Raw genomic sequence first — 27,059 nt, 5'->3', positions numbered from 1 at the left:
GAATCAAATGTACCCATAAATAAAACAAACTGCAGCTCCTCACCAAAGTGATTCAAATCTTGTGTCCAGGTAAAAAGTATGGTCTGACCGCTCCAGATTTGCATGTTCTATTCTGTTTCTTGTGGAAGTGACACAGAGTTGTGCTTGTTGTTGTTGAGTCATTTAGTCGTGTCCGACTCTTTGTGACCCCCTGGACCAGAGCACACCAGGCACTCCTGTCTTCCACTGCCACCCACAGTTTGGTCAAACTCATGCTGGTAACTTCGAGAACACTGACCCACCATCTCGTCCTCTGTCGTCCCCTTCTCCTTGTGCCCTCCATCTTTCCCAACATCAGGGTCTTTTCCAGGGAGTCTTTTTCTTCTCATGAGGTGGCCAAAGTCTTGGAGCCTCAGCTTCAGGATCAATCCTTCCAGTGAGCCCTCAGGGCTGATTTCCTTCAGAATGGAGAGGTTTGATCTTCTTGCAGTCCATGGGACTCTCAAGAGTCTCCTCCAGCGCCATAATTCAAAAGCATCAATTCTTCGGTGATCAGCCTTCTTTAGAGTCCAGCTCTCACTTCCATACATCACTACTGGGAATACCATAGCTTGAACTATACGGACCTTTGTTGGCAAGGTGATGTCTCTGCTTTTTAAGATGCTGTCTAAGGTTTGTCATTGCTTTTCTCCCAAGAAGCAGGCGTCTTTTAATTCCGTGACCGTTGTTCAGAGCACCCTTAAGCCCATCTCGCCCCTCCTTTGTGGGATTCTGAGATTCCACAAGGGCCTGCCCACACCTTTCCCAAATCTTTCCTTATCCATAAGGGCTAGAAAACTGAAAGAGGGAATGGAATAATAGAATCATGGAACTGCAGACTTGAATGGGACCCCAAGGGCGATCTAACTCAAACCCCCACAATGGAAAAGTGAGAAAGCGCCAATTCTATGCTTGAACGATATTAAGAGAGCCTTGGGGTGGGGGGGGGATATTTTTGGCTAGTGGGATCGACCAACCATCTGGCGTCTGACCCACCAGCCCACCTGTCGAAATTGGCTTGCAGAGGTTGGTGTGGGTGCCGACAGGGACCAAGTAGGATTTGGGGGGCTCTGTCCTGTTTCCTGCTCTTCTCCCTGCCCCACGCCTGACGCCATGTAGGAGATCAGTTGTGGGGCAGGTGGGTGTGTTTGGTGGGGAAACGACCTTGGGGGGGGCAAATGGAGGTGGGACAGGGGGTCTCCACCACCCTGCAGTGGAATTGAGAGTGACCAGATGGAAAGAAGGCGTCTTGGCTTGTGGGGCGAGGTCCCAGACGCACCTGTGGGCCTGAGATTCTGCCCCTTTCTTGTAAGCCGCTTACTATCTCTGCGATGTTGGACGGGATTTCCCTTCTCCTTCCAGAAACATAATTAGCTCAAGAATAGAACTGCTATTTCTTACTCTGTCGGTTAGTTACTCCGATAGAAGCCATCTGGCTTCTTCTTACAAACTTGTATCCAAAGAAACGGAGGATTTCTCCCCCCCACCCCACCCTCTGCATACGATGTCAGTCTTTCAGAGCCTTTTCTTTCTTTTGTGCTCGGCTGCACCCGGGCAGAATTTTGTGCTCGGCTGCACCCGGGCAGAATTGCAGGGCTGGAAAGGACCTCAGCGGTCATCTAGTCCAACCCCCTGCAATGGAGGAATCACGGCTAAAGAATTCATGACAGGTAGCCACCCAACCTCTGCTTCAAAGTCTCCAAGGAAGGAGAGTGTCCACAACTTCTCAAGAAAGTCTGTTCCACTGTCAAACGACTCTTACCCTCAGAAAGTTCCTCCTGATGCTTAGTCAAATCTCCTTTCTTGTAACTTGAAGTCCTACCCCCCGGAGCAGTTCGAGTCCTACCCTCCGGAGCAGGAGAAAACAAACTTGCTCCATCTTCCATGTGACAACCGTTCAGATATTTGAAGATGCCTATTTTATCTCCTCCCAGTCTCCTTTTCTCCAGGCTAAACATACCTAGCTCCTTCAACCATTCCTCATAAGGTTTGCTTTCCAAACCCTTGGTCATCTTCGTCACCTTCCTCTGCGCATGTCCAGCGTCATGGGATTTCACCAAATACTTCTCACACACCTTATCTTTCAGAGACACCAGGCTGGGGGATTAGTTGTGGGTTGTTGTTTTTCTGGCAGGGAGTTATTTCTGCTGTTGCTGTTGGTTTTTTGTGTCTCTATTTTAGACATTGCGATTTATGCAGAAATGGTTCAGTTCGTTTGTGGGTTTTGAAATATTGTTAATGTTACGTTGCAGTTATGCATTTTTTCATGTTGTAAGCCACCTTGAGCAGGGCTCAAGCTGCGGGAAGTCATCACACAAATAAAATTGTGCATGTGTGAATGCATAAGAACTAGAAACTTAAAAAGATGGAGGACTGGCAGTCAAAAGTTTCCAAACTCTTGTGTCTGATAGGGATTTATATGTTGATGCTCAATTGTACATATTGTCTGCAATTTGGGCGAATTAAGTTTCCTTGGATCACCACTCCAAGGTGAATGTTGAACTTACATCTGGGACTCTACATGGTTCTGGGACAAGAAACTGAAATGCTGCAAACACGTTGTTGTTTTTATTGAACTTGCAAGATTTTAGAATCATGCTGCCATCTGTTTTCCTTTTGGAACATAAAAATGGGCGTGATTCTGATTGGCTTTGTACACCCTTGTGCAAATTAATTGAAACAAACAATGCCGTTTATTGTACAAAACCCACATATACGTACATTAGTAACGGATATGACCTCCGCTATTTTTAAGCAGCATTTGCACGCGGTTTGGCATGGAGTCTACTAGTTTCGAACAGTCACTGTTGATTTTGGGATACCTGTACCACACTCGAATCAGCACCTGAATGAGCTTCTCCAGAGTTGTACAGTCTACAGCACAGAGGCGACTTTTGCATATAGCCCACAAATTCTCAATGGGATTTACGTCTGGGGAATTCCCTGGCCAATCAAGTACCTGCATTTGCTGCTCTATCATGAATTTCTTCACCACTTCCGATGGGCTAGGTCCTGCTGCAATATTCCAGTACCATCAGATACCTCTTTTCCAGCTCTGGAATAACTCTCATTCATGGAACCTCAATATATTGTTGCGAGCGCATCATTCCTTCTATTGCCTGCAGGCTTCCGACACCATAATGATCAACTGACTTTTTGTGTTTGTTTTAAGTACAGGATTACGAGTAAGATAGAAAGCTTGCTTTGTTTCAATTAATTTGCACAAGGCTGTACTCTGCTGAAAATCTGGGCAAATATATAGAATTTATCTTACCAATAATAATAATAAGGGCAGCTATCCTTTGCTGCTCTTGCTCATTCTGATATAGAGATTGGGAAAGAGGTTTCTCTGTTTTTCCCCAAGCATTTGGAAACCGACACGGGTTTTTAAAAAGTCCTTTCCACTCTGCTTTACGGCATTCCTAAAGCAAGGGACACGGGTCAGTCAAAAAGAACTTGCTCACTGGAACACCAATAATTCCCTTTGCCAGCATATAGCCTGGTCGGCTTAGTTTAAATAATCTCTGCAACCTTTTCATGCCAAACCCTCATCTTATCTGCAACACACAAGAAAGAAAGTATATTACCCAGTTAACCCATCACCTCTAGAACCTGTCTTGGAGGACTTGTGCAAATTATAAGAACAAGAGAATAATAATAACAACCTTGAAGTGCAAATGTCACTCCTGTAGCTGGTTGACTTTGGTTTTGCTTATGGAGGCAACTAATTATAAGTAAATTATAACTATGATTTTTGAATCTTGTTTTATTTTGACCCTCTATTTGAAGGTTTTGTTTAATATTGCCCAGGTTCAATATCCCACAGATGCATTGCAACCAAAAACGAGGGGCTTTGTGAGAGCGGTATTGAATTTCCTTTGTGTACAATTTCAAAAGTTTAAATTACATTAGAGAGGAAAGGGAAAAGGGGGAAAGAAAGGAGCTTACTCATGGTCTGTGCTCCGTTGCAGCAGGAAAAAAAAAAACCCCACATGGTTGAATGACGCAGATATATATGGAATAAATTGCAAATCGAAGGGGGAGACTTCAGGAGGGGCAGGAAATTTCTCCTTAGAACGGCTAAGGCTGATTCTGAAGAGCCCTCCAGAAGTCATTGATTTTTGCCTAATGGCATCTGCTCCCTGCTGGCGCAACGGATAATGGAGCTGGCTTGTGATTTGTGGGGGCTTGAAGACTAAACCAAGACAAGGCCCTCCTGCAAGGCCAGGATGTAATTCCCCACCTAGAAAAAGATTGGCTGTTGTTATTGTTGTTGTTGTTGTTGTTTTCTATCCCACCCTTCATCCAAAGATCACAGGGCTGCTTACCATTATTACAGTGGTGCCTCGCAAGACGGAAAACCCGCTAGATGAAAGGGTTTTCCGTTTTGGAGGTGCTTCGCGAAATGAATTTCCTATGGGCTTGCTTCGCAAGACGAAAATGTCTTGCGAGTTCCTGCGGGGTTTTTTTCCTCTCCCCCCTTTTTCCCAAGCCGCTAAGCCGCTTATCAGCTGATCCGCTAAGCCGCTAAGCCGCTTAACAGCTGATCCGTCAAGCCTCTTAACAGCTGATCTGCTAAGCCGCTTATCAGCTGATCCGCTAAGCCGCTTAACAGCTGATCCGCTAAGCCGCTTAACAGTTGATCCGCTAAACCGCTTATCAGCTGATCCACTAAGCCGCTAAGCCGCTTAACAGCTGATCCGTCAAGCCTCTTAACAGCTGATCTGCTAAGCCGCTTATCAGCTGATCCGCTAAGCCGCTTAACAGCTGATCCGCTAAGCCGCTTAACAGTTGATCCGCTAAGCCGCTTATCAGCTGATCCGCTAAGCCGCTAAGCCGCTTATCAGCTGATCCGCTAAGCCCGCTAAGCCGCTAATAGCGCAAATCCGCTAATGGGCTTGCTTCGCAAGACGAAAAAACCGCAAGACGAAGAGACTCGCGGAACGGATTCTTTTCGTCTTGCGAGGCACCACTGTATTAGTATTATTATTATTAGGACTATCCTAGGATCATAGAATTGTAGAGTTGAAAGGGACACCAAGGGTCATCTAGTCCAACCCTCTGCAATGCCGGAATCTCGCTGTCGAAGAAGTGCAATATCCCTTTTCAGGAGTGACAATCGGGACTGTCTCAAGTGTGGCTGCACCATAGGAACAATGGAAGCTGCCTAATACAGAGTGAGATCAGTTGGTCTAGCTAGATCAGCCTTTCTCAACCTGTGAGTCCCCAGATGTTGAACTACAACTCCCATCACCCCTAGCTAGCAAGGCCAGAGCTCAGGGATGATGGGAGTTGTAGTCCAACAACATCTGGGGACCCACAGGTTGAGAACCGCTGGTCTAGATGATGATGACGATGATGGTAATAATATTAATAAATAATAATAGTTATTATTATTATTTATACCTTGCCCATCTGGCTGGGTTTCCCCAGCCACTCTGGGCGGCTCCCAACAGAATATTAAAAATACAATAAAACATCAAACATTAAAAAAAACTTCCCCAAACAGGGCTGCCTTCAGATGTCTTCTAAAAGTTGTGTAGTTGTTTATCTCCTTGACCTCTGATGGGCACCACCACCGAGGCCCTCTGCCTGGTTCCCTTTGCCTCTTGCAGGGAGGGAACCGCAATCAATTTAGGGGAAAAATCCATCCAATAAGCATTAGATGATCACCAGAGCTAGCTGGCTAAATTAGTCCTATTTGGGCCAGCGAGGAGACCAGGGGAGAATTAGCTGTGGGATCCCAGAGCGGGTAATCTTCATAAAAAGGGGAGAGGGAGGGAAGGAAGGGGAATAAAAGATCAGGCTGAATTCAAATTAAAGGCTAGGCGGAATAGCTCTGTATTACAGGCCCTGCGGAAGGAAGTGAAATCCTTCAGGGCCCTGGTCTCTTGGGAAAGAGCGTTCCATCAGGTTGGAGCCATCACTAAAAAGGCCCTGGCCCTGGGGGAGGATAGTCTGACTTCCTTAGGGTCTGGGATCTCTAAACCATGATTATTCATGGACCTTAAGGTCCTTTGTGGGACAGACCAGGAGAGGCGGTTCCATAATCTGGGAAGGACTCCCTGCCTGAAACCTTGGAGGCCTCCTACCAGTCAGTGTGGACAGCTCTATGGACCAGTGGCTCCATTCATTCTTTTAACAGGCACCCCAGGAGCTCTTGATATGCTTAACCCTGCATAAATGGGGATTCGATCCCCCCCTGCTTTCTTGCAGCCCCAAAATCTTTTTTGGGGGGGAGTAGGGGCTGGGGGGAACATGGCCCTTAAAAGTCAGAAGCTCCATCTCTTTTGAAAACCATGTCAAATTAGTGGCCAGCACCCCAACCATATGCTATATTTAATGTTTTCGCCTCACCATTGCAACCTCTTGCCTAGTGATTCATCCAGACAGTGTCCTGTTTGTGAACCACAGGATATTAATTTGAGCAAAAGGGTGTGGTTTTTTTTTGGGGGGGGGAGAAATCTTGGAAAGGGGGTGGGAAGCGAAATTAAAAATCCTGACATACTTAGTGATGGCATGGAAATTGTGTTTTTGAGAACAGCTACTGCCAGTACATCTCTCCTCGGCTATATTAAACCTGTTTTGAAAAAAGATAAAGGTTACTCTGTCTATATTTACCCGTAGTGTTTGTGCTTAATGAAGGTACAACATTCTAGCAAAGAGAAAATGCTTTTAATGTCAGAAAGCAGCAGCTCCTTCTAAGCCTTTCAGGAGCCCCAAAATAGTCGTTTTTATTTTATTTCTCCTTCACCATCTCCCGATTCTTAAAGAGATATTAGACCTATCTGCTGCTCCATCAATGAACATCAGAAGAGGCTGCTGCAGGATCAGGCCAGAGAACCTTCTAGGCCATCATCTTGACCTCACAGTGGCCAATCAGATGTGCCAATGGGAACCCCAAAAGCAAGCAGAAGAGCAACTCACTCCACTTGTGACAATCACCCACAGGAGCCATTATAAAATAAAAATAAATCTAATTTTATTTATATCCCGCCCTCCCCAGCCGAAGCCGGGCTCAGAGCGGCCAACAACAGTAAAATGATACAACATTCTAAAATCAGTTCATGATAAAATCAGTTCAAATCAGATTAATGGCAACCATTGGGCTAGAGTTCTATGAGGATTACAGAAGGAGGGGGTCAGACTGTTCCTTAGCCAAAGGTCTGGTGGAACAGCTCCGTCTTGCAGGCCCTGCGGAATGATGTCAAGTCCCGCAGGGCCCTAGTCTCTTGGGACAGAGCGTTCCACCAGATCGGAGCCACAGCCAAGAAAGCCCTGGCTCTGGTTGAGGCCAGCCTAACCTCTCTGTGGCCCGGGACCTCCAAGATGTTTTTGTTTGAAGACCGTAAGGGCCTCCGTGGGACATACCAGGAAAGGCGGTCCCATAGGTACGAGGGTCCTAGGCTGTATAGGGCTTTAAAGGTCAAAACCAGCACCTTAAACCTGATCCTGTACTCCACCGGGAGCCAGTGCAGCTGGTATAGCACCGGGTGAATGTGATCTCACAGCGAGGACCCCGTAAGGAGTCTCGCCGCGGCATTCTGCACCCGCTGAAGTTTCTGGGTCAGTCTCAAGGGCAGCCCCACGTAGAGCGAGTTACAATAATCCAGTCTGGAGGTGACCGTCGCATGGATCACAGTGGCTAGGTCAGGGCGAGAGAGGTAAGGAGCCAACTGCTTAGCTTGGCGGAGATGAAAAAATTGTGGCTCATAGCCATTGGTAGCGTCATCCTGCATGGAACTGTCTCATCTTTTCAAGCTGTCCAAGTTGGTGGCTGCCAATAAATCTAGTGGAAGAGAGTTCCAGAGTCTAATCCATGGTTTCTTGGACTTTTGGAAGAGGGAACACAGGGACATATCTACCTATTTGGTGGTCATGCCCAAAGATAATGCAATGCTTGGAAAGACGTGTAGCTGTACAAATACCCATTAAAGGGTATATGGTCGCCTTGAGACCATTTGCCATTCTTAGAGAGTGTTACTAGCAGTAGGAACAAATAGGTCTCTTGCTAACAACAGGCAAATTTCACAATGGCAATGCCCCCAAGTCCCTCCTATTAAGGAGTGGTTTGACAGTAGTGTGAGATAATGGATAAAATAGCTATGCAAATCAGAGCTGCTCCACTCCCTAATTTCAAGGACGATTTGTCGGGGAAATGGTTCTCATTTGTAGCTTGTGCTGACTCTAAAGGGTTGTGAGTAAAATATACGCAGAGCTCATTCATTTATCGTGAAGCGCGGGCTTTAAGTGCAAGTCAGAAGTACCTCCTAGTGGCGCAGCAATAAAACTGCCAGCACATTTGCAAAAGCTAAGCAGGTATGGTTTCACATTGGATGGGGGGCCATTTGTTGCAATTCCTGCATTGCAAGGGGGGTTGGACTAGATGTCCCTCTGGGGTCCCTTCCAACTCTACCATTCTGTGATTCTATGGTGCATTCACACTCTATACAGTATTGCAATCTGTGATGAACATCCTATATTTGTGCATCTGGTTCTACCTGCCTAAGTGCTGAACCAGCCATTTGTCCCTATTGAAATTCATTTTGCTCCCAGTTCTCCAATCTCTTAAGGTCATTTTGAGCCTTGATTCTGTCTTAGCTACCCCTCCCAGTTTGGTGTCATCTGCAAATTTGATGAGCATCCCCTCAATTCCTTCATCCAACTTGTTTATAAAGACTTTGAACAGCAACAGGCCCAGGACAGAACCCTTTAACGTCTTCCTATTAGTAATGTTTTCATCCCTATTGCAAGCCTTCCAGAGTGGCCAGGGCAACCCAGTCAGATGGTTGGGATTCAATCAATCAATCAATCAATCAATCAATCAATCTCTTCGATCTATTGCACTCGGACACCAGACTGCCTTAATCCACTTTGAATGCACAAATCTAATGTCCTTGACTGCTTTGGCAAAATGGTGAGGTTCTGGAGGCACCCCCTGCCTGAAGGCTGTCAGATCAGGAGGCAGGTGAGTTTTAAGGCCCATTTTTCATTTTTTTTAAAAAGAGGGATGGAGATGGAGAGACTGCCAAGTGGTGCTTCCAGATCTCCACAGAGGCCACTCCCTGCCCCCTGCCTGCCCCACCCCGGCCAGGGTAGTGGAGAGTTTAATGTGGCTCCTCGCCCCACAACATGCCCGGCGTTTGAGGCTGCGCTCAGCCAGCCTTTGCCGCTTTGCCATAATCGGGTCAAAAGAGAACGCAAAGTATTAGTGCGTTCCTTAGCAACTGGTCCCAGGAGAAAGGAAGAAAAAGAACTACGCAAACAAGAAAGACTACCTGGCCCAGGGAAGTGGAAATAGAACATATATTTCTTTCCTTCCTTCCTTTTCTCTAAAGCTCTCCTGGGAAGGTGGCTGGGAGAATCATTCCTCTCGACAGAGGAGGGGCATTTGTCTGTCAAATAAAGCTTCCCCTCTCTATCTTCCCGTCTGCCATTTCTTTCCAACAAAACCATCCCAGTGCAATAATGGAATCGCCATACTTTGAAGGAAGCAGTCTGCAGGGTTCTTGTTTGGATAATCACCATTTGGTTTTTTTACTTCGTTTATTATATCCCACCTTTTTTCTCCAAGAAACTCAAGGGGGGGTGTATACGCTTCTCTCAATCTTCATTAAAAATTATTAATATGTAAAGCGGGGAACATTTGAATAGAGCAATGCCTAGGAAGGTGGTGGCTGATTTGGAACGGATCTGTCTGGCGTGCCTTTCCTTGTTCCCATAGAAGTGGTCTTGCAGACGATCTGCTGCCGAAAGCCTTTCTGAGCTGTAGTGTCAGGCCTTGGGCTTGCGTTTGGGCAGAGGTATTTTGGGCAGAGGGACACGGATGGCACTGTGGGTTAAACCACAGAGCCTAGGACTTGCTGATCAGAAGGTCGGCCGTTCGAATCCCCATGACGGGGTGAGCTCCCGTTGCTCTTTTCGTGCTCCTGCCAACCTAGCAGTTCGAAAGCACGTCAAAGTGCAAGTAGATAAATAGGTACCGCTCTGGCGGGAAGGTAAATGGCGTTTCCATGCACTGCTCTGGTTCGCCAGAAGCGACTTAGTCATGCTGGCCACATGACCTGGAAGCTATATGCCGGCTCCCTCGGCCAATAAAGCAAGATGAGCGCGGCAACCCGAGTCGGCCACGACTGGACCTAATGGTCAGGGGTCCCTTTCCCTTAATAATAATAATAATGGCCAGGAGAGCAGACTGGCTACTGAGCAGTAGCTCAGCTACCAATGCCGAAAAGCTTCCCTTTCTCACCTCATTGGTAGAGCAAAGAAAGAAAAAGTTTTCTTCCCCGGTCTTCAGACTTTCCTTTGCTATTTTTAGGACTACCGGTAAGAGAGACTTCCGGATGTTTTCTCCCTCGCTGCTCTGCAGAGAGAGAGAGCCCCGGGAGGCTGGCGGCGGTGACTCAGGCCAAGAAGGGAGAAGAAGCTTCCTCAAAGCTACCAGGCAGTGTGACCACGGCCAAATGCAGAACTTCTGCAAAGCTGAATTTGCTTTAGGCTCGGCCACATTCCCCACCCTCTGTGCTGAATGATGAGCTTTTTATTTTTACTATTTGTGACCTGGCCTTAATTTCTCCTGCTCTATCTCTATCCATGGCCAGATTGAGGTTTAATGAGGCCCTAAGCTCCTGAAGGTCATGGGGCCCTTTATATGTCAAGCTATCCTTTGCCGACAACAAATTGTCACTGTTTTCTGTGTTGAATATATGCTATATGGTAGTTTATAGACCTAATAGGTATCTCAAGCCATTTGCACATAACAGAATATATATTTTATCAATTGTTGAACTGAAATACAATTAAGAAGAAGTATATTAATAGTGATGGGACATGGGTGGTGCTGTGGGTTAAACCACAGAGTGTAGGACTTGCTGATCAGAAGTTTGGTAGTTCGAATCCCTGAGACAGGGTGAGCTCCTGTTGCTAAGTCCCAGCTCCTGCTGACCTAGCAGTTTGAAAGCATGTCAAAGTGCAAGTAGATAAATAGGTAGCACTCCGGCGGGAAGGTAAACGGCGTTTCCGTGCGCTGCTCTGGTTCGCCAGAAGCGGCTCAGTCATGCTGGCCACATGACCTGGAAGCTGTACACCGGCTCCCTCGGCCAATAAAGCGAGATGAGTGTCGCAACCCCAGAGTCCGTCACGACTGGACCTAATGGTCAGGGGTCCCTTTACCTTTACCTTTATATTAATAGTGAAATACAATTAAGAAGTATATACCAGTCTATGCAGAATGTAGGCACCCTATATATAGAAAGGAGCAAACCAGGGATATTTGAGGGAGCAGGCTAGCAGGCGGGGCCCATGACTTACATCATAGGAGCCTACACAACACGAAACACTGTTGCTGTATGTAGGTTTTATTTTATTTGCTTTTTATTTTATATTCTGGAAATGCACATCCAGTTGTAATTTTTCCCTTTAATTTTTTTGGGGCCCCCAAGAGAGCAGGGCTCTAAGCTAGAGCTTGTTTAGTTTATACATAAATCTGGCACTAGGCACAAGCATGCTTCCTATTGCTCCAGAGAGCAGGACTCAAACTGATGGATCCAAATGGCAAGGAAGGAGATTCCGACTGGACATTAGGAAGGAACTTTCTGACAGCAAGAGCCTTCCTCAGAGGTTTTTAAGCATTTGGCATGAATGCTTGGGTTGCGACCTCTGTTTCCATGGAGTTTCGTGGCGCATGTGCTGCCAAACCAAAAGAGCTGAATGCAAATTCTGCGGCACCTGTAGCAGGACCAGTTCCACAGATGGAAGCAGTCGACTAGCCCCGTACGAGTTAAGATTGGTCCCAAGTTGTCGAGGGTTTAATATACTAACACTGACACCTTCAGCTTGGCCAAGTAGCAAACGGGAAACCTGTTTGGTTTTCTGAGCGCGGGAATTAGATGCTGACAAGGCCTTACCCCAACCAGCAATCGTGCTGCAGAATCCCACACTAACTGTGTGGGTTGTGATCCATGAGAGGCAATCAAGTCTTCTTCTTCTTCTTTGGCGATCCCTCGTAGCCGAGGAAGATTGTCTTCCATAAACACGGTTTTAACAATGAGTCGGTAAGTGACTGTGGAGGCCAATTTGGGATCCACACGTCCTTCCACAGTGGGGACATTGGTTCCCGGGTGGGAGTTGATCACGGAGTGGATTTGCCAAGCGTGCCTTCCTCTTAGCACGTTTCTCCCTTGTGTCCTGAGTTTGAGTGTCTTCAAAGCCCATGACACCTTTGGTTAAGACTGTTCTCCAACTGGAGCACTCACAGGCCAGTGTTTCCCAGTTGTCTGTGTTTATACTACATTTTTTAAGATTTACCTTGAGACAGTCTTTAAACCTCTTTTGTTGACCACCAGCATTACGCTTTCCATTTTTAAGTTTGGAATAGAGTAGTTGCTTTGGAAGACGATCATCAGGCATCCACACAACATGAGCAGTCCAACGAAGAATCATTGCTTCTTTGCAATGCTAGAGAAGACATGCGAGGGAATGCTTGGTCCAGCCAGTTGAAAACTTCCTGTTCCTCCTGGCTGGAACATCCTTTCTTTTTGCATGTGATAGAAGGTGGGTGTGACCTAACCTGTCCAGGTAACATGAGGACAAGTCACACAGCACACCTCTCTCTTCCTTTTTACTTCCTTCTTCATTTGACCAGCTTTTAGCTAGGACTGCTCTGCTAGCTCTCAGCTAGCAGAAGCACTTGGATTATTCCCCCATATGGGGCAGATCCACATGTACATATTTGTAACTACGTGCCTTTAGGAATCCAACTGTGAACTGATGTAAGTAAACTTCTTTTCTTGACTTTGAATAAGATTGTGGTTTCTTTATTCTTTTAAGAGGGATTTAAAAGGAATGTGTCAGAAACTATACAATTCAGTCTGAGACAGACTGAATTGTATAATAGTGAGAGGCTCACACGAGCTTGCAACCAGCTATCTGCTGTCGATGAAAAGGGGAATGTAACTCTGCTACATAAAGAAACTTGCTAGCGCAAGTTAGGAAGGACATTAATTAACAATATATACTCTCCTGCCACCCTGAACATTCCCATATACTGCAGCTTTCAGATCATGTGCAAGGGAAGCCCCATATAGACCTTTTTGGGGTCCTGCCCACAATTCTTTTCCTATGCATTTGAGCTCAGGCCCTATCCTGTCCTTGGGTACCTACTCCATCTTTGGCTCTGTCCTTTCTCCTTTGCACAAGTCCTGCTTCTCAGACGAGAGTCGCCAACTTTTTGCAAACTCTAAATCAGACCTCACAGCTTTCTCTGCCTCTGTCTCTCTCTCTGCTGCTTTTATTATTATTATTTTTTAAAAAACAAGCCTACAATTAAATCCATAGGTTCTTTTGTCTGCCTGGCGTGGTATTCGTCACTCTCTCCGATTGCACCCTCGTTCCTATGGAGACCGGTGCATCTTCGCTCATTTTCTTGTCTCTGCCAGAGAGGGCATCTGGACAGGTGGGTGGACGTGGCCTGCCAATGATTGACCCATCCACACCATGAAACCTGCAGTGCTCCACTAAGCGGCTGGAAGAGAGCAGGAGAGGTGAAAAGCACAGTTGCGGCACCCGCAAGGGTACCAATTAGTGTGCTCAGTCATAGAATCACAGAATTGTAGAGTTGGAAGGGACCCCTGGGGGTCATCTAGTCCCACCCCCTGCAACACACTTAAAAAACGACTACCTATTTCTGCAAGGGGGGGGCAGGGTGGAACCAACTAATATATTTGCAGGTTGGTTTAGGTATGTTAGAAATCCCATGTGTGTGTATGTTTGTGAAGTGGGTGGAGGGCAGGATTGTGGTTTCCCATCTGCACTGGCACAGTCTTGCTGTCATGGACGGTTCATAAGCATTTCGGCTTTGGAAGAGTGTGGAGTGGTGCTGGGGTCCTGGCGGTCAGCGCAACTGCTGTGGGTCAGGCAGGAGGCTTGTTGTGCTGAAGGGAAAGCTACCGTATTATTCACTCCATAAGACGCACCTAGTTTTTAGAAGGGGAATGCAGGAAAAAAATATTTTTAAAGGGAGCTCTGAGCAGAGCCTGTATGCATCCCAGGCTCTGCTCAGTGCTCCCTTTCAGGAGCCGCGTGGAGCATGTGTACGGCGCTTGCAGGCTTTTCCCCCTGAGGAAGGAGAAGTGCAGCCCATCACTGACGGGCTGCCCTTCTCCCTCCTCAGGGGGAAAAGCCCCCAAGAGCCGCACACACGCTCCACGCGGCTCATGAAAGGGAGTGCAGCTCTTGGGGGCTTTTCCGGGAGGTGGGGGAAGGGACTGAGAGGCTGTTCAAATCCCCACTGGGCATCTCTTTGTGTGCCAGTCTCCACCTCTCAGCCTGCCCTGCCTCACAGGGCTATTGTTTAGTCATTTAGTCATGTCCGACCCCCTGGACCAGAGGACGCCAGGCCCTCCTGTCTTCCACTGCCTCCCACAGTTTGGTCAAACTCATGCTGGTAGCTTTGCGAACACTGTCCCACCATCTCGTCCTCTGCCGTCCCCTTCTCCTTGTGCCCTCCATCTTTCCCAACATCAGGGTCTTTTCCAGGGAGTCTTCTCTTCTCATGAGGTGGCCAAAGTATTGGAGCCTCAGCTTCAGGATCTGTCCTTCCAGTGAGCACTCAGGGCTGATTTCCTTCAGAATGGAGAGGTTTGATCTTCTTGCAGTCCATGGGACTCTCAAGAGTCTCCTCCAGCACCAGAATTCAAAAGCATCCATTCTTCAGCGATCAGCCTTCTTTATGGTCCAGCTCTCACTTCCATACATCACTACTGGGAAAACCATAGCTTTAACTATACGGGCTGTTCTGGGGATTAAATGAGAAGAGGGAGAATCATGGCTGCTACCTTGAGCTCCTTGGACAAAAAGGATGAATGTAACACAATAAATAAATGTAGAAGCCCCCTCCACTCACAGATGACGGGAGAATCTGGGTGGAAACATGCCGAGAGGCAAATTCTTTGGCTTGGGGGAGAAGTTATAGACTTGTCAAATCGTTTATTTGCATTGCTGGAAATAAATGATTTGCAGTCCAACCCCCCTGCAATGCAAATTTATACCCCAGCTACCCCACACAGACAGTGGGAAGATCCAAAATCTGCTCTGTGATTTGTGTGAACTGAGACGGGAAAACCCCGATGCGAAACTTTGCAAAAAGCTATTAAAAAGCGTCAGTGCTCAGAAGTGTTAGTAATTTGCTTAGGATTTCCCCACGATTGTTAATAAACAGAAGCAGTAGCTCTTTTGAGGATTCAAGATGCCTTATAGGGAGAATCCCGTCGTCATGTGGCATTTGTGGGAGATTTGTGGTTCCTGAATAGCTCTTTGGGAGAAACGTCTGGTCATGCTGGGGGGGGATCAGCGCCAATTTCATATAAGTCTCTTCCATCCTATTTCTGAATTAATTTGCAGTTTTTGGGTTGTTGTTTTTTTTTTAAATAAAAAAAATAAAGCATGCAAGTTCATACCTGTCCATGCAGAAAGATACCCACCTCTAGTTGCGATTGTAATTTGTTTTAATATATTAATGTTTTATTTTTCATCCATGTGACTCTTTTGGCGAAGGGTGGGTGAATAATAATCATAATTATATGGATGGAAATAATTCATGCTTAAATTCTGTGTACTTTAAATGCGCATTTTATCTCGGTTTCCCGACATATCCTATGATGTGAGAATTAACTCTTATCGTAAAAGAGGGGCTTTTAATGCATGTCGGGCCAGGTGTGTGTATGTGTTTGTGTGTGTGTGTGTGTGTTATGTGTGTTGCCTTCTTTTTTAATGCTGAGAACTGAGTTGCAAAATGCAGAGGAGTGCAAAATCTGAAGCTTAATTGCATCCTGATCCTTGTATTTCACCAGGAGGTGCGATTTGGGTCCATTTCCTTTAAAATGCAGAACAAATGAAATCTTCCTGCTTCCCTGATCATGGGAAAGAAAGATTGCCCATTCCTGCCAGAGATCTCTCCATGCATTGTTGTTGTTGTTGTTGTTGATGATGATGATGTTGTTGTTGTTGTTTCATACCCCATCACTTTCCCTGACAGAGACTCAAGGCCTATAATTCAGTCACAGTTCTGCAGCCACAATTCACACACACACAGTCATGTCTAGTGTCAAGTATGTCCCAGAAGGCTCTGGGTGCAGAGATGCCGACGCCTTAAAGTTGTGCATGGATGCCATTCTAGGATGTGCCATTTTAGGGGATGAAACTTAATTTTTGCTAATTTATTCCGTGAGAGGTCTTAATAATGCCTTTTTGGGGTACGAGGAATTCAAATCTGCTATTATTTTTGCAATGTGACAGCATTTAACAGCATCTGGCTTTGTAAATAGACATTTGATTGAAAAGCACATCAGCTGCTCTCGGGAAACGGAAGAAGTTTAATTTTACCTTCTGGAGGTGTAATGCCAAATCATAATAATATATTTTGCAATCATTCTACGGCTTCTTAAATGTGTCTGTGGAAGGGGTGCTATCATGGTATCATGGTGATATAAGAATTGGAGACCCAAGCTGTATCTATTTTTTGATTTTAATAATGTTTCAATGTTTCACTCTTAATTGCATTTAATCGTTTAGATAGAATACATGAAAGGAAAGGTTTGATTTCTGTGAGGCTCCTGTGGGCCTGCATTTTACAACCTTGTGCTCTCTGGTCCATAAACAAGAAACCCTATCTAACCCCAAGAAAGCATACTGGGACATGATCTATAATGAACTTCAGAAAGTGTTTAAGAACACGTTCCATAAGAAACCAGAAGCTTTCTTGCTAGGTATTTTAGGAGAAGAGATCCCTAAGAAAGACCATACTATATTCTTATACGCAACAACAGCGGCAAGGATTCTTTTAGCCCAGAAGTGGAAACAGCAAGAAACTTCAACAGCAGAAGAATGGCAGAACAAGATGGTTGAATATACAGAGCTGCTAAGACTGTCCGGGAAAATCCAAGACCAGTGAGACCAACAGTGAGACCAACAGTTAAAAAATCATCTTTAGATGTTGCCAATATGGCCAACTATCGCCCAATCTCAAATCTTCCATTCTTGGGCAAGGTGATTGAATAACCCAGAGATGCATTTTAAATAAAAGGACACATTCTACTCATGTAAAAACACCAGGCAGGCCCCACAAATTACCCAGAGATGCATTTTAAATAAAAGGACACATTCTGCTCATGTAAAAACACACTGATTCCCGGACCGTCCGCAGGCCGGATTGAGAAGGTGATTGGGCCACATCCAGCCCCCGGGCCTTAGGTTGCCTACCCCTGCACCAGAGTGTAAAATCAGCTATCCTTGGGTATATTTCCTGGGTGAGAGGAGAGGAGAGGCAAGTGAGATAGGGACAGGGGTGTGGCAACCCTGTCGAAGGACTGGTTGCTCAGGGAACAGTGATAAAGTAGGACGACTGAGCCCCAAATGGTCTGGGCACCTAGGGGCACCCTGAGGTAATTGTGGGGGTACTGGAATGGATCCCTGTGTGTTTTACTTCTCATGGCCTGTCACCTTTCCTGATGTACGCAGAAGGAAGTTTCTGATTTAAGAAGGTTTAGCTGTTTTATAACTCTCCATGTGCTCCACCTATAAAAGCCTCGTTCCAGTTCTCCTCGAGGCAGACCTTAATTGGCAGCTAATCCTGAACCACCACGTTAAGTTGGGCTCTGCAATAGCTGCAATAGATGTATTAAACGCCGTGTCCCTCCTGGATCATGGGCTTGACTTAATTTCCTTGGTTCCGTGTAAAAGGTTGTTACTCCTCACTTGGGTAACAAACAAAGTGATGTAGAAGTGAATTCGTTCCACAATGGTGACACGACAGCACCGTGAACAGCCCTGTGACGTTTGGGTGAAGGGTGGAATAATAATAATAATAATAATAATAATAATAATAATAATAATAATAATAATAATAATAATAATAATGATGATGTGTGGCCCATGTGCTGACATCACAGAGTGTCAGTAAAGCCACTTCACGAAGAAGTCAATGCATTCTGAAGCGGCCAAAACTCTCGCCTTATTTTACAGCAATAACTGGGGAATTGGCAAGGTGGCTGAGTGGGCAGGGGGCATCTCGACAGTGAAATTTATTCGCACCCCCCTCCTGTTCCTCACACTTTTCCCACTCAACGTTGCTTTGGGTTGGTCAAGGAGAAAGCCAATTCTAGATGGCGAATAAATGTTAGCACTGTTTTAATCATGACCCTTATATGTATATCCCCATGGCAACCACATTTCAGCCTGTTCCTGCCTGGGTTGTCTGTTGCCTAATATTACTAATTCACGATGAAAAAGGTCCCTTTGCTTTCCGCAGCGCTGAAGCCCAAGTTTGGCTGCTCCAACTTGCTCTGCCATCCATCTATGGAAAGAGCAGGATATAAATAAATGCAGTAATAATAGCAATAATAACCACAGGGTTCTGCTGATTGCCCCCTGATCAATTTTAATTGTTTAATCCACCCACCCAACCCAAAATCCATTGGATGGTGGCCTTCTTGGAAACCTTGGCTGGTGGCAAAATTCTGTGGCTCTAAGGCAGAAGACCTGTTTTAACCAGCCCAACAGCAGGAAGAGAGTTGGTGAGAGACCCCTCAACATTTTGTGGGGTCTTTTTTGGGAGAAAAGCAATGACAAACCTAGATAGCATCTTAAAAAGCAGAGACATCACCTTGCCAACAAAGGTCCGTATAGTTAAAGCTCTGGTTTTCCCAGTAGTGATGTATGGAAGTGAGAGCTGGACCATAAAGAAGGCTGATCGCCGAAGAATTGATGCTTTTGAATTATGGTGCTGGAGGAGACTCTTGAGAGTCCCATGGACTGCAAGAAGATCAAACCTATCCCATCTTAAGGAAATCAGCCCTCAGTGCTCACTGGAAGGACAGGTCCTGAAGCTGAGGCTCCAAGACTTTGGCCACCTCATGAGAAGAGAAGATTCCCTGGAAAAGACACTGATGTTGGGAAAGATTGAGGGCACAAGGAGAAGGGGACGACAGAGGACGAGATGGTGGGACAGTGTTCTCGAAGCTACCAGCATGAGTTTGAGCAAACTGCGGGAGGCAGTGGAAGACAGGAGTGCCTGGCGTGCTCTGGTCCAGGGGGTCACGAAGAGTCAGACATGACTAAACGACTAAACAACAAACTGTGTGGTTAGTTTATTGTTCGGTTCAGAAAACCACCCCCTCCATCCCTGAAACACCATCAAATGTCTCACCGAAGCTCCTTTCGCTTCCCTCTGAAATGCCTTGACTCTTTTTAGAACTTTGAGACTTCCTGGATTACAGAGGGTTGGACTAGATCACCCCTGGGTGTACCTTACCGCTTAAAATTCTCTGATTTTACGAAGCTGCGGAGGGATGGAAACAGCAGAAGGAGGGCCTGTCCCGGAGGCTGCCCGGCCGAAGAACTGAGAACAGAAGGAGCTTTTTTCTTCTTTTTTTCTGTTGTGCAAATACTCTGGCTCTGCTTTTGAGGATGTTTTCGATGAGGATGGCACGAGATGACCTTTCTGGGGGCCGGGGAGGGATTCTCAGCCTCCTCCCCCCATGCCATTTCTAATGATAGGCATCCCATCTGTCCATGTGTGGCGTTTCCGAGGGGAGGAGAGCTGGAGATTATCATGGAAACTTTAATTCTTGGGGTTGGTGCTTACGGAAGGAAGGAGTCAGGTCTTTGCTCCTGCCTGAATGATCATTGTAAGGGGAGATGCGACATGGCTGACGTTGTTGTTGTTGTTTAGTCATTTAGTTGTGTCTGACTCTTCGTGACCCTCTGGACCAGAGCACGCCAGGCACTCCTGTCTTCCACTGCCTCCCGCAGTTTGGTCAGACTCATGCTGGTAGCTTCAAGAACACTGTCCCACCATCTCATCCTCTGTCGTCCCCTTCTCCTTGTGCCCTCCATCTTTCCCAACATCAGGGTCTTTTCCAGGGAGTCTTCTCTTCTCATGAGGTGGCCAAAGTATTGGAGCCTCAGCTTCAGGATCTGTCCTTCCAGTGAGCACTCAGGGCTGATTTCCTTAAGAATGGAGAGGTTGGATCTTGTTGCAGTCCATGGGACTCTCAAGAGTCTCCTCCAGCACCAGAATTCAAAAGCATGCATTCTTCAGCGATCAGCCTTCTTTATGGTCCAGCTCTTGCTTCCATACATCACTACTGGGAAAACCATAGCTTTTAATATATGGACCTTTTTTTGCAAGGTGATGTCATCCTACAGAAAGATTGGGCTGCCCAGCGCTTTGCCAACAATGGGAGAACATCCTCAGAACATCAGGAGAGCATCTGCTGGGTCAGGCCAATGGCCCATTTAGTTGAACATCCTGTTCTCACAGTGGCTGAACAATGCCCTTTATGGGGAAACCCACCAGCAGGATTCGAACACAAGAGCCACTCTCCCTTCCTGGGGTTCCCAGCCACTGGTCTTCAGAAGCATTTCTGCCTCCGATTGTAGACTCAGAGCAGAGCCATCAACAGCCCTCTCCTCCTCCAGGGATTTGCCTCCTCCTCTTTTAAAGCCGTCTTAAAACTTGGGGCCCGAAGTAAGAAAGACAAATTCTCTTTTGTTTGGTACGACTTTATTAGTTTTGACATGATAGATATATATTTAAATGTTTTTTATTGGTGTTTCAAATGAACAAAATACAGTGGTACCTCAGGTTACATACACTTCAGCTTACATATGCTTCAGGTTACACACTCCGCCAACCCAGAAATAGTACCTCGGGTTGAGAACTTTGCTTCAGGATGAGAACAGAAATCATGCTCCAGCAGCGCGGCAGCAGCAGGAGGTCCCATTAGCTAAAGTGGTGCTTCTGGTTAAGAAGAGTTTCAGGTTAAGTACGGACCTCTGGAACAAATTAAGTACTTAACCCGAAGTACCACTGTACAGTACTATTCAACAGTCATTTACCCACATTCTTTCCCCACACTCTGCTGAGCATTGACTTCCCTCCTTCCCTCCAACAGGTTTTCTTGCTTCAGTCACCTTTCCACAGTTTCTTATTATATCCAGTCAGTCTACATCGTAAGATTTATTTCACTCCTGCCAGAGTCTTCAAATTTCTACAGTTATTATTTATGTACTCCATAAATTTACTCCAATCTTTGTGGAATTTTGCTTCCTCCTGGTTTCGGATTCTACAGGTCAGTTTTGCTAGTTCCGCGTAATCCACCATCTTCATCTGCCACTCCTCTATTGTTGCTAATTCTGGTACTTTCCATTTTTGGGCTAACAAAGTTGTGGCAGCAGTCGTAGCATACATAAATAACCTTTGATCTGCTTTTTCTATTTCCTCTCCCATCAAGCTAGCAAGGAAAGCTTCTGGCTTTTTCGGGAAAGTGCATTTAAATATCTTTTTCCAATTCATTATAAATCAATTCCCAATAGTTTTGAGATGATAAAAGACATGGACAGCAAACAACCCCACTCCAATCCGTTGTATACAAATGAATAAGGTTAATCCAATATGACCTAATTACTGGATTCTGCTTCTTTCGTGGACATAAACATAGAAGGGACATAGAATTGGAGAGCTGGAAGGGACCACAAGAGGCATCTAGACTATCCTGCCTCAAAGCAGAATTAATATGTTACATACCTCCCTCCCTGCCCCCCACTCCTCCCTTTGACAATGAGGGTTTTTTCTTCTTCCCTTGCGGTGACCTATATGTTCAGGGTATCCTTTTCCATATTATCCCCTTTTTGATAAAGTTCTAGGTAATTCCCCCCGCCCTTTTCATGTTATGAAACCTCCTTTATAATAATAAAGAACCGTTCTTTTAAAAAGCAGCTCAGCTCAGGATACTGCCCTTCTGCACCTGAAGGCAGTTGCTGTGTTTGTGGCATGTATTTGTGGGGGCAGCATAATCCAATTTCATAGAATCATAGTTGGATGGGACCCCACGGGTCATCTAGTCCAACCCCCCGTAATGCAGGAATCTTTTCCCCAGTGTGGGGCTCAAACCCATGACCGTGGGGTTAAGCACCTCATGCTCTGCCAGCTGAACTATCCTGGGTCTTCTTTACAGGAAGGAAGAGGCTGAGGGTTTTTCTGACTTCCTTTTCCCCCACTGCTCCCCCTGGGGAAATCTTTGCATTCAGTCGAAGCAAACAGCAATTCAGTTTTTTCTCCCCCAGATTGCCATTTGGTCTGATCTAAAGAGCAGGTTTTCCCTGAGAAAGGGGAAAACCACCTGAACCCAAGCCTTGCTTTCTAGGCACACTGTAAGCGGAAATGGGGGCACACAGAGACATCACCTTGCCAACAAAGGTCCATATAGTAAAAGCTCTGGTTTTCCCAGTAGTGATGTATGAGAGCTGGACCATAAAGAAGGCTGACCGCCGAAGAATGGATGCTTTTGAATTATGGTGCTGGAGGAGACTCTTGAGAGTCCCATGGACTGGAAGAAGATCAAACCTATCCATTCTGAAGGAAATCAGGCCTGAGTGCTCCCAGGAAGGACAGATCGTGAAGCTGAGGCTCCAAGACTTTGGCCACCTCCTGAGAAGAGAAGACTCCCTGGAAAAGACCCTGGTGTTGGGAAAGATGGAGGGCACAAGGAGAAGGGGACGACAGAGGACAAGATGGTGGGACAGTGTTCTCGAAGCTACCAGCATGAGTTTGACCAAACTGTGGGAGGCAGTGGAAGACAGGAGTGCCTGGCATGCTCTGGTCCATGGGGTCACGAAGAGGCGGCGTCTTAGCAGTCCGAGGGACGGTGCACAGACAGGAATCTTTTTGAAGCTGTGCAAAGGCAAACTGGAGAGGGGAAGGTGTGGAACAGGAAGTTTTGCAAAGGTGAAACCGTATATGGAGGGACATGAAAAATTCATTGGGGAATTTAAGCTACTTCCAAACCGCATGAAATATTAAATGTTCCCGCCGAGAAGAGTGTGGTGTCGCTGATCAGTACAGCCTAGCCTATTTCACTCTCCCCAGGTTGCTTCCACTTGCGCTCTACTCTCGAGTAGACCCATTGAAATTAAGGGACCTGAGTAAGGACAGGAAAAGCACCTGCTCAGTGGGTCGAGTGTCTGCCTTGCAAGTGGAGGCTTCCGGGTTCAGTCCCCAATGGCATATCCAGGTAGGGCTGGGAGAACATCTCTGCCTGCAATCCATGGCTGCCAGTCAGTGTAGGGAATACTGAGTGAGATGGGCCAGTGGTCTGACTCTGCATTAGGCAGCTTCCTATGGTCCTGGGAAGGCTCAGCCACCAATTGGGTAGCTCCTAGCCCTGTTTCCCGTGGTTTCCCCACCCTGCCTGAATCACCTACCTGCTCCATGTCTGTGTGCACCCAACACATCTGAGACTCAGTTTGAATCAAGTTTTAGGCCACAGACAGACCCAGTAAATAGCCCAATAAACAAGGGGGCCACCACCAAAAAAAGTCCTGCCGCGTGTTCCAGCTGGGGTAATTGTACATTACTATTACCAGTGCTTTTTTCTAAAAATAAAATAATGTTTAAGGGTACTCTCATTTTGACCCAAGAAAACCACCATTTTATAGTTCAAATCAGGAAAAATAAATACAGTAAATGGACAAAAGTACAAAAATTCACAAAATGTTTAGGGGTATGCATACCCCTGCGTACCCCCAGAAAAAAAGCACTGACTATTGCTATTGCTATTTTGTACCCCACCGACTGAATGGGTAGCCGCAATCACTATGGGCAGGGAGGTTCCAACAGATATAAGAACACAATAAAACATCAATCACTAAAAACTTCCCTATACAAGGATGTCTTCAGGCGTCTTCTAAAAGTTTCAGCTGCACAATTGAGTGGAGAAAAAGAAAATCCACGTGACCATGATTTCTGGAGCTCATTGGCTATCGATTTTGTACTGGACACCCCAGAAGTGGCAGATTTAGAAGCAAGGCCTCTGAGCTGATCTCAGCGATGGGCAGATTCATATAGGGGTGCAGGTGATGGAGTATACCAGCCCAAACTGTGATGGGCTTTAAAGGCCGTAAGGAGCAGTTTGAAATTGGGCCCCAAAGCCAACAGGTGGCCAGGGTGGCAGCTGTGGTCTCGGAACAATCTGTTCCATGTGCCCCCACTCCAATGGAGAAACATCTGGGCAGCTGCATTTTGCACAGGATGGAAACTTCCAAACTATCTTCAAAAACAGCCCCATCTAGATGGCATTTCAGAACCATACAGTGGTACCTCTAGTTGCGGACACGATCCGTTCTGGGGTGCCGTTTGCACCCTGAAAAGTCCGCAACTAGAGCAGTGCTTCTGCACAAGCGTGGAGTGCGATAGAGGGCTTCTGTGCATGTGCAAAGCACACAGAACACTTCTGCACATGCGCAAACCACGCAAAACACTTCCGCGCACGCGCAAAGCACACAAAATGGTTCTGTGCATGCATGCGTGGCAAAACCCGGAAGTATACCCTTCCAGGTGTGCTGCATTCACAAGCCAAAAAGACGCAACATGAACCTAACGCAACACAAAGTATGACTGCATTTCTGTTGGATTTGAGGGCCAGTGGGGAGGGGGGGGGAACCCTGAAAGATCTTGAGTAGATAGGAGTGTTCTCTCCTTCAGGCCTCTTGAATTGAAGCAACCAAACCCCCGATTGCCTAAAAGCTTCTGTGAAGATGCCTGTGGACCATTTGGCTTCTTGGAAAGAGCGCCCTGGCTGGAACTCTTGAGAGGCAGAAAGCCTTTCAGCCTGCGGTCGAGGGGGCTGGCGGGGTGTCAAGTGTCAGGTCCAAAGTGGGGATTGATAGCTGATGAGCACCAGAAAGCTGGGGCAGGTGGATTTTCTTTTTCTCCATTTGCGCTGCTCAAATGTGAAGGAAGGGAAGGAGGAAGTAATCTGGAGAAGTTCACGCAACTACTGAAACCAAAGTGGGGATGGGGCCTCGAGGTTGCTGGATGAGGCCAGTGGCCCAGCTAGTCCAGCATACTGTTCTCACAGTGGCCGACCAGATGATGCTTTTATGTTTGAAGCCTTCTTGCTGGTTTCCCATAGGCTTCTGGTCAGCCACAATGAGAACAGGATTTTGGCTGGATCCAGCAGGGCTCTTGTCAAGTTCTTATGTTCCGTTCTTAGGGCCAAGAATTTGTTGTTGTTGTTGTTTAGTTGTTTAGTCGTGTCCGCCTCTTCGTGACCCCCTGGACCAGAGCATGCCAGGCCCTCCTGTCTTCCGCTGCCTCCCGCAGTTTGGTCAAACTCATGCTGGTAGCTTCGAGAACACTGTCCCACCATCTCGTCCTCTGTCGTCCCCTTCTCCTTGTGCCCTCCATCTTTCCAAACATCAGGGTCTTCTCCAGGGAGTCTTCTCTTCTCATGAGGTGGCCAACGTCTTGGAGCTTCAGCTTCAGGATCTGTCCTTCTAGTGAGCACTCAGGGCTGATTTCCTTAAGAACAGATACGTTTGATCTTCCTGCAGTCCATGGGACTCTCAAGAGTCTCCTCCAGCACCATAATTCAAAAGCATCCATTCTTCAGCGATCAGCCTTCTTTAGGGTCCAGCTTTCATTGGTTCAAGAATAGGGCTGTGGAATTTGCAGGGTGTTTGTGGGAGTATTTTGGCAGGGGATGCATGCATGCAACAGAATAGGCAATTGACGTGGAAGGTGGACAGTCAGAAAGAGAAGGGTTGTGGCATCTGAATTGAAGCTTTGCACAAACTGTTGCTCTGGCAAACGCCCATCCTCCACATGGGAGTTTTCATAGCCAAGCCCAGAAGACCAAAGGGCGTGTCTTATACCATGGTGATGCACAAAGGATAATTTGGATTATTTTCAGGCTGTTTCCTCTGGGAGAGAAGCACCGGTACCTCCCAGTTGGGGACAAAGGCTCAGCTCTACTGCTGAACTAGATTCAGAGGACAAGTCTGTCTTTGCCATCTGATCTTCTGTAAGCCAGTGGCTATAGAATCAGACACAACCCCTTTAAGCACCCAGTCAGCTAGCCAGCTTCTCCCTGGCCAGCCTGCAACCCTCCAGGCCTGGTCAGCCTAAATAAGGGCTTCCTTCGGGCTTGGCTTTCTGCAAAGGCAACATCTCCCAGAGCTGCTTTGCTGTTGTTGTTTAGTCGTTTAGTCGTGTCCGACTCATCGTGACCCCATGGACCAGAGCACATCAGGCACTTCTGTCCTCCACTGCCTCCCACAGTTTGGCCAAAAGAGCTGCTTTAGCAGGGGCAATTGGAGCTGTCCAAGGTGCTGTCTGTTCTCTTCTTCACTGGACACTACCTGCTTCCTCTCCAAAACTCAAGTGTGCTGGGCTTGGGGGTAACCCATGAAATGCAGTCCAGGACCGGTCCAGAATCTGAAGGTTCCAGTAGGAGTCAGTCCAACAGGGCCAAGGCAGGACATGAGGCAGGAAACCAGGCAAAGTCAGTCACAGGATCTCAGGCAGGATCTGGCATACAGCCATGTTGCTCCAGAACCTGGGGCAGGGTCCAACAGACTTTTTATCTTTGTCAGGGTTGTGGCTGGTCCTGATCCCCCGGCGACTCACCTCCCTGTCTCGCCCAAAGGCGAGCACTCCTCCTGCGAGTACTCAGGTCTTTCCGTCTCTCAGACCTGAGTCTCCACAGCTCCGGAGACGTCAATGGGTTACTAGACCCAGGGGCCGCCTCAGCCTCCCCTGACCCAACTGGTAGTGGAACAGCTGTAAGTGATGGCCCAGCTGGAGGCAACGAGGTCATCCCCGCATCTGGAGCCAGGGCAGGCTCAGGCCCCTGGCTCGGCCCAGCTGGTGCTTGTTGCAGGGGAACCTGTGCTGACTGGGACTCTTCAGGATCAGGCCCCAGACTTGGTTCAGAAGATGCCTGAGGCAAAGGATCTGGTGCAGACCGAGACTCCTCTGGTTCCAAGTCCAAGCCAGAGTCCGAGGCCATCACATCAAACTCTCACTGATCTGGACAGTCACGGATGGACACATCCATGGGGTTTGTGTGACCCTTGTCTCCTCTTTCTCCTCCTCCTCCTCCTCCTCCTCCTCCTCCTCCTCCTCCTCCTCCTCCTCATCTTCTATCATAGAATTGTAGAGTTGGATGGGACTCCGAGGATCATCTAGTCCAACCTCCTGCAAT

At 46.9% G+C, this 27,059-nt stretch overlaps 1 protein-coding gene and 1 long non-coding RNA gene across 4 annotated transcripts in view; one reads left to right on the top strand and one right to left on the bottom strand.

Annotated features, from left to right (window-relative positions):
* LOC309370040 overlaps window positions 1–27,059 on the bottom strand; it is a 250,041-nt gene that overhangs the window by 60,151 nt on the left and 162,831 nt on the right. The window lies entirely within an intron of this gene.
* LPP (LIM domain containing preferred translocation partner in lipoma) overlaps window positions 1–27,059 on the top strand; it is a 274,991-nt gene that overhangs the window by 125,427 nt on the left and 122,505 nt on the right. The window lies entirely within an intron of this gene.

This window comes from Podarcis melisellensis, assembly GCF_964234715.1.
Source record: "Podarcis melisellensis genome assembly, chromosome: 5".
Taxonomy (NCBI): Eukaryota; Metazoa; Chordata; class Lepidosauria; order Squamata; family Lacertidae; genus Podarcis; species Podarcis melisellensis.
The sequence above is the reverse complement of the archived record's forward strand: the minus strand, read 5'-3'. Positions and strand labels throughout refer to the sequence as shown.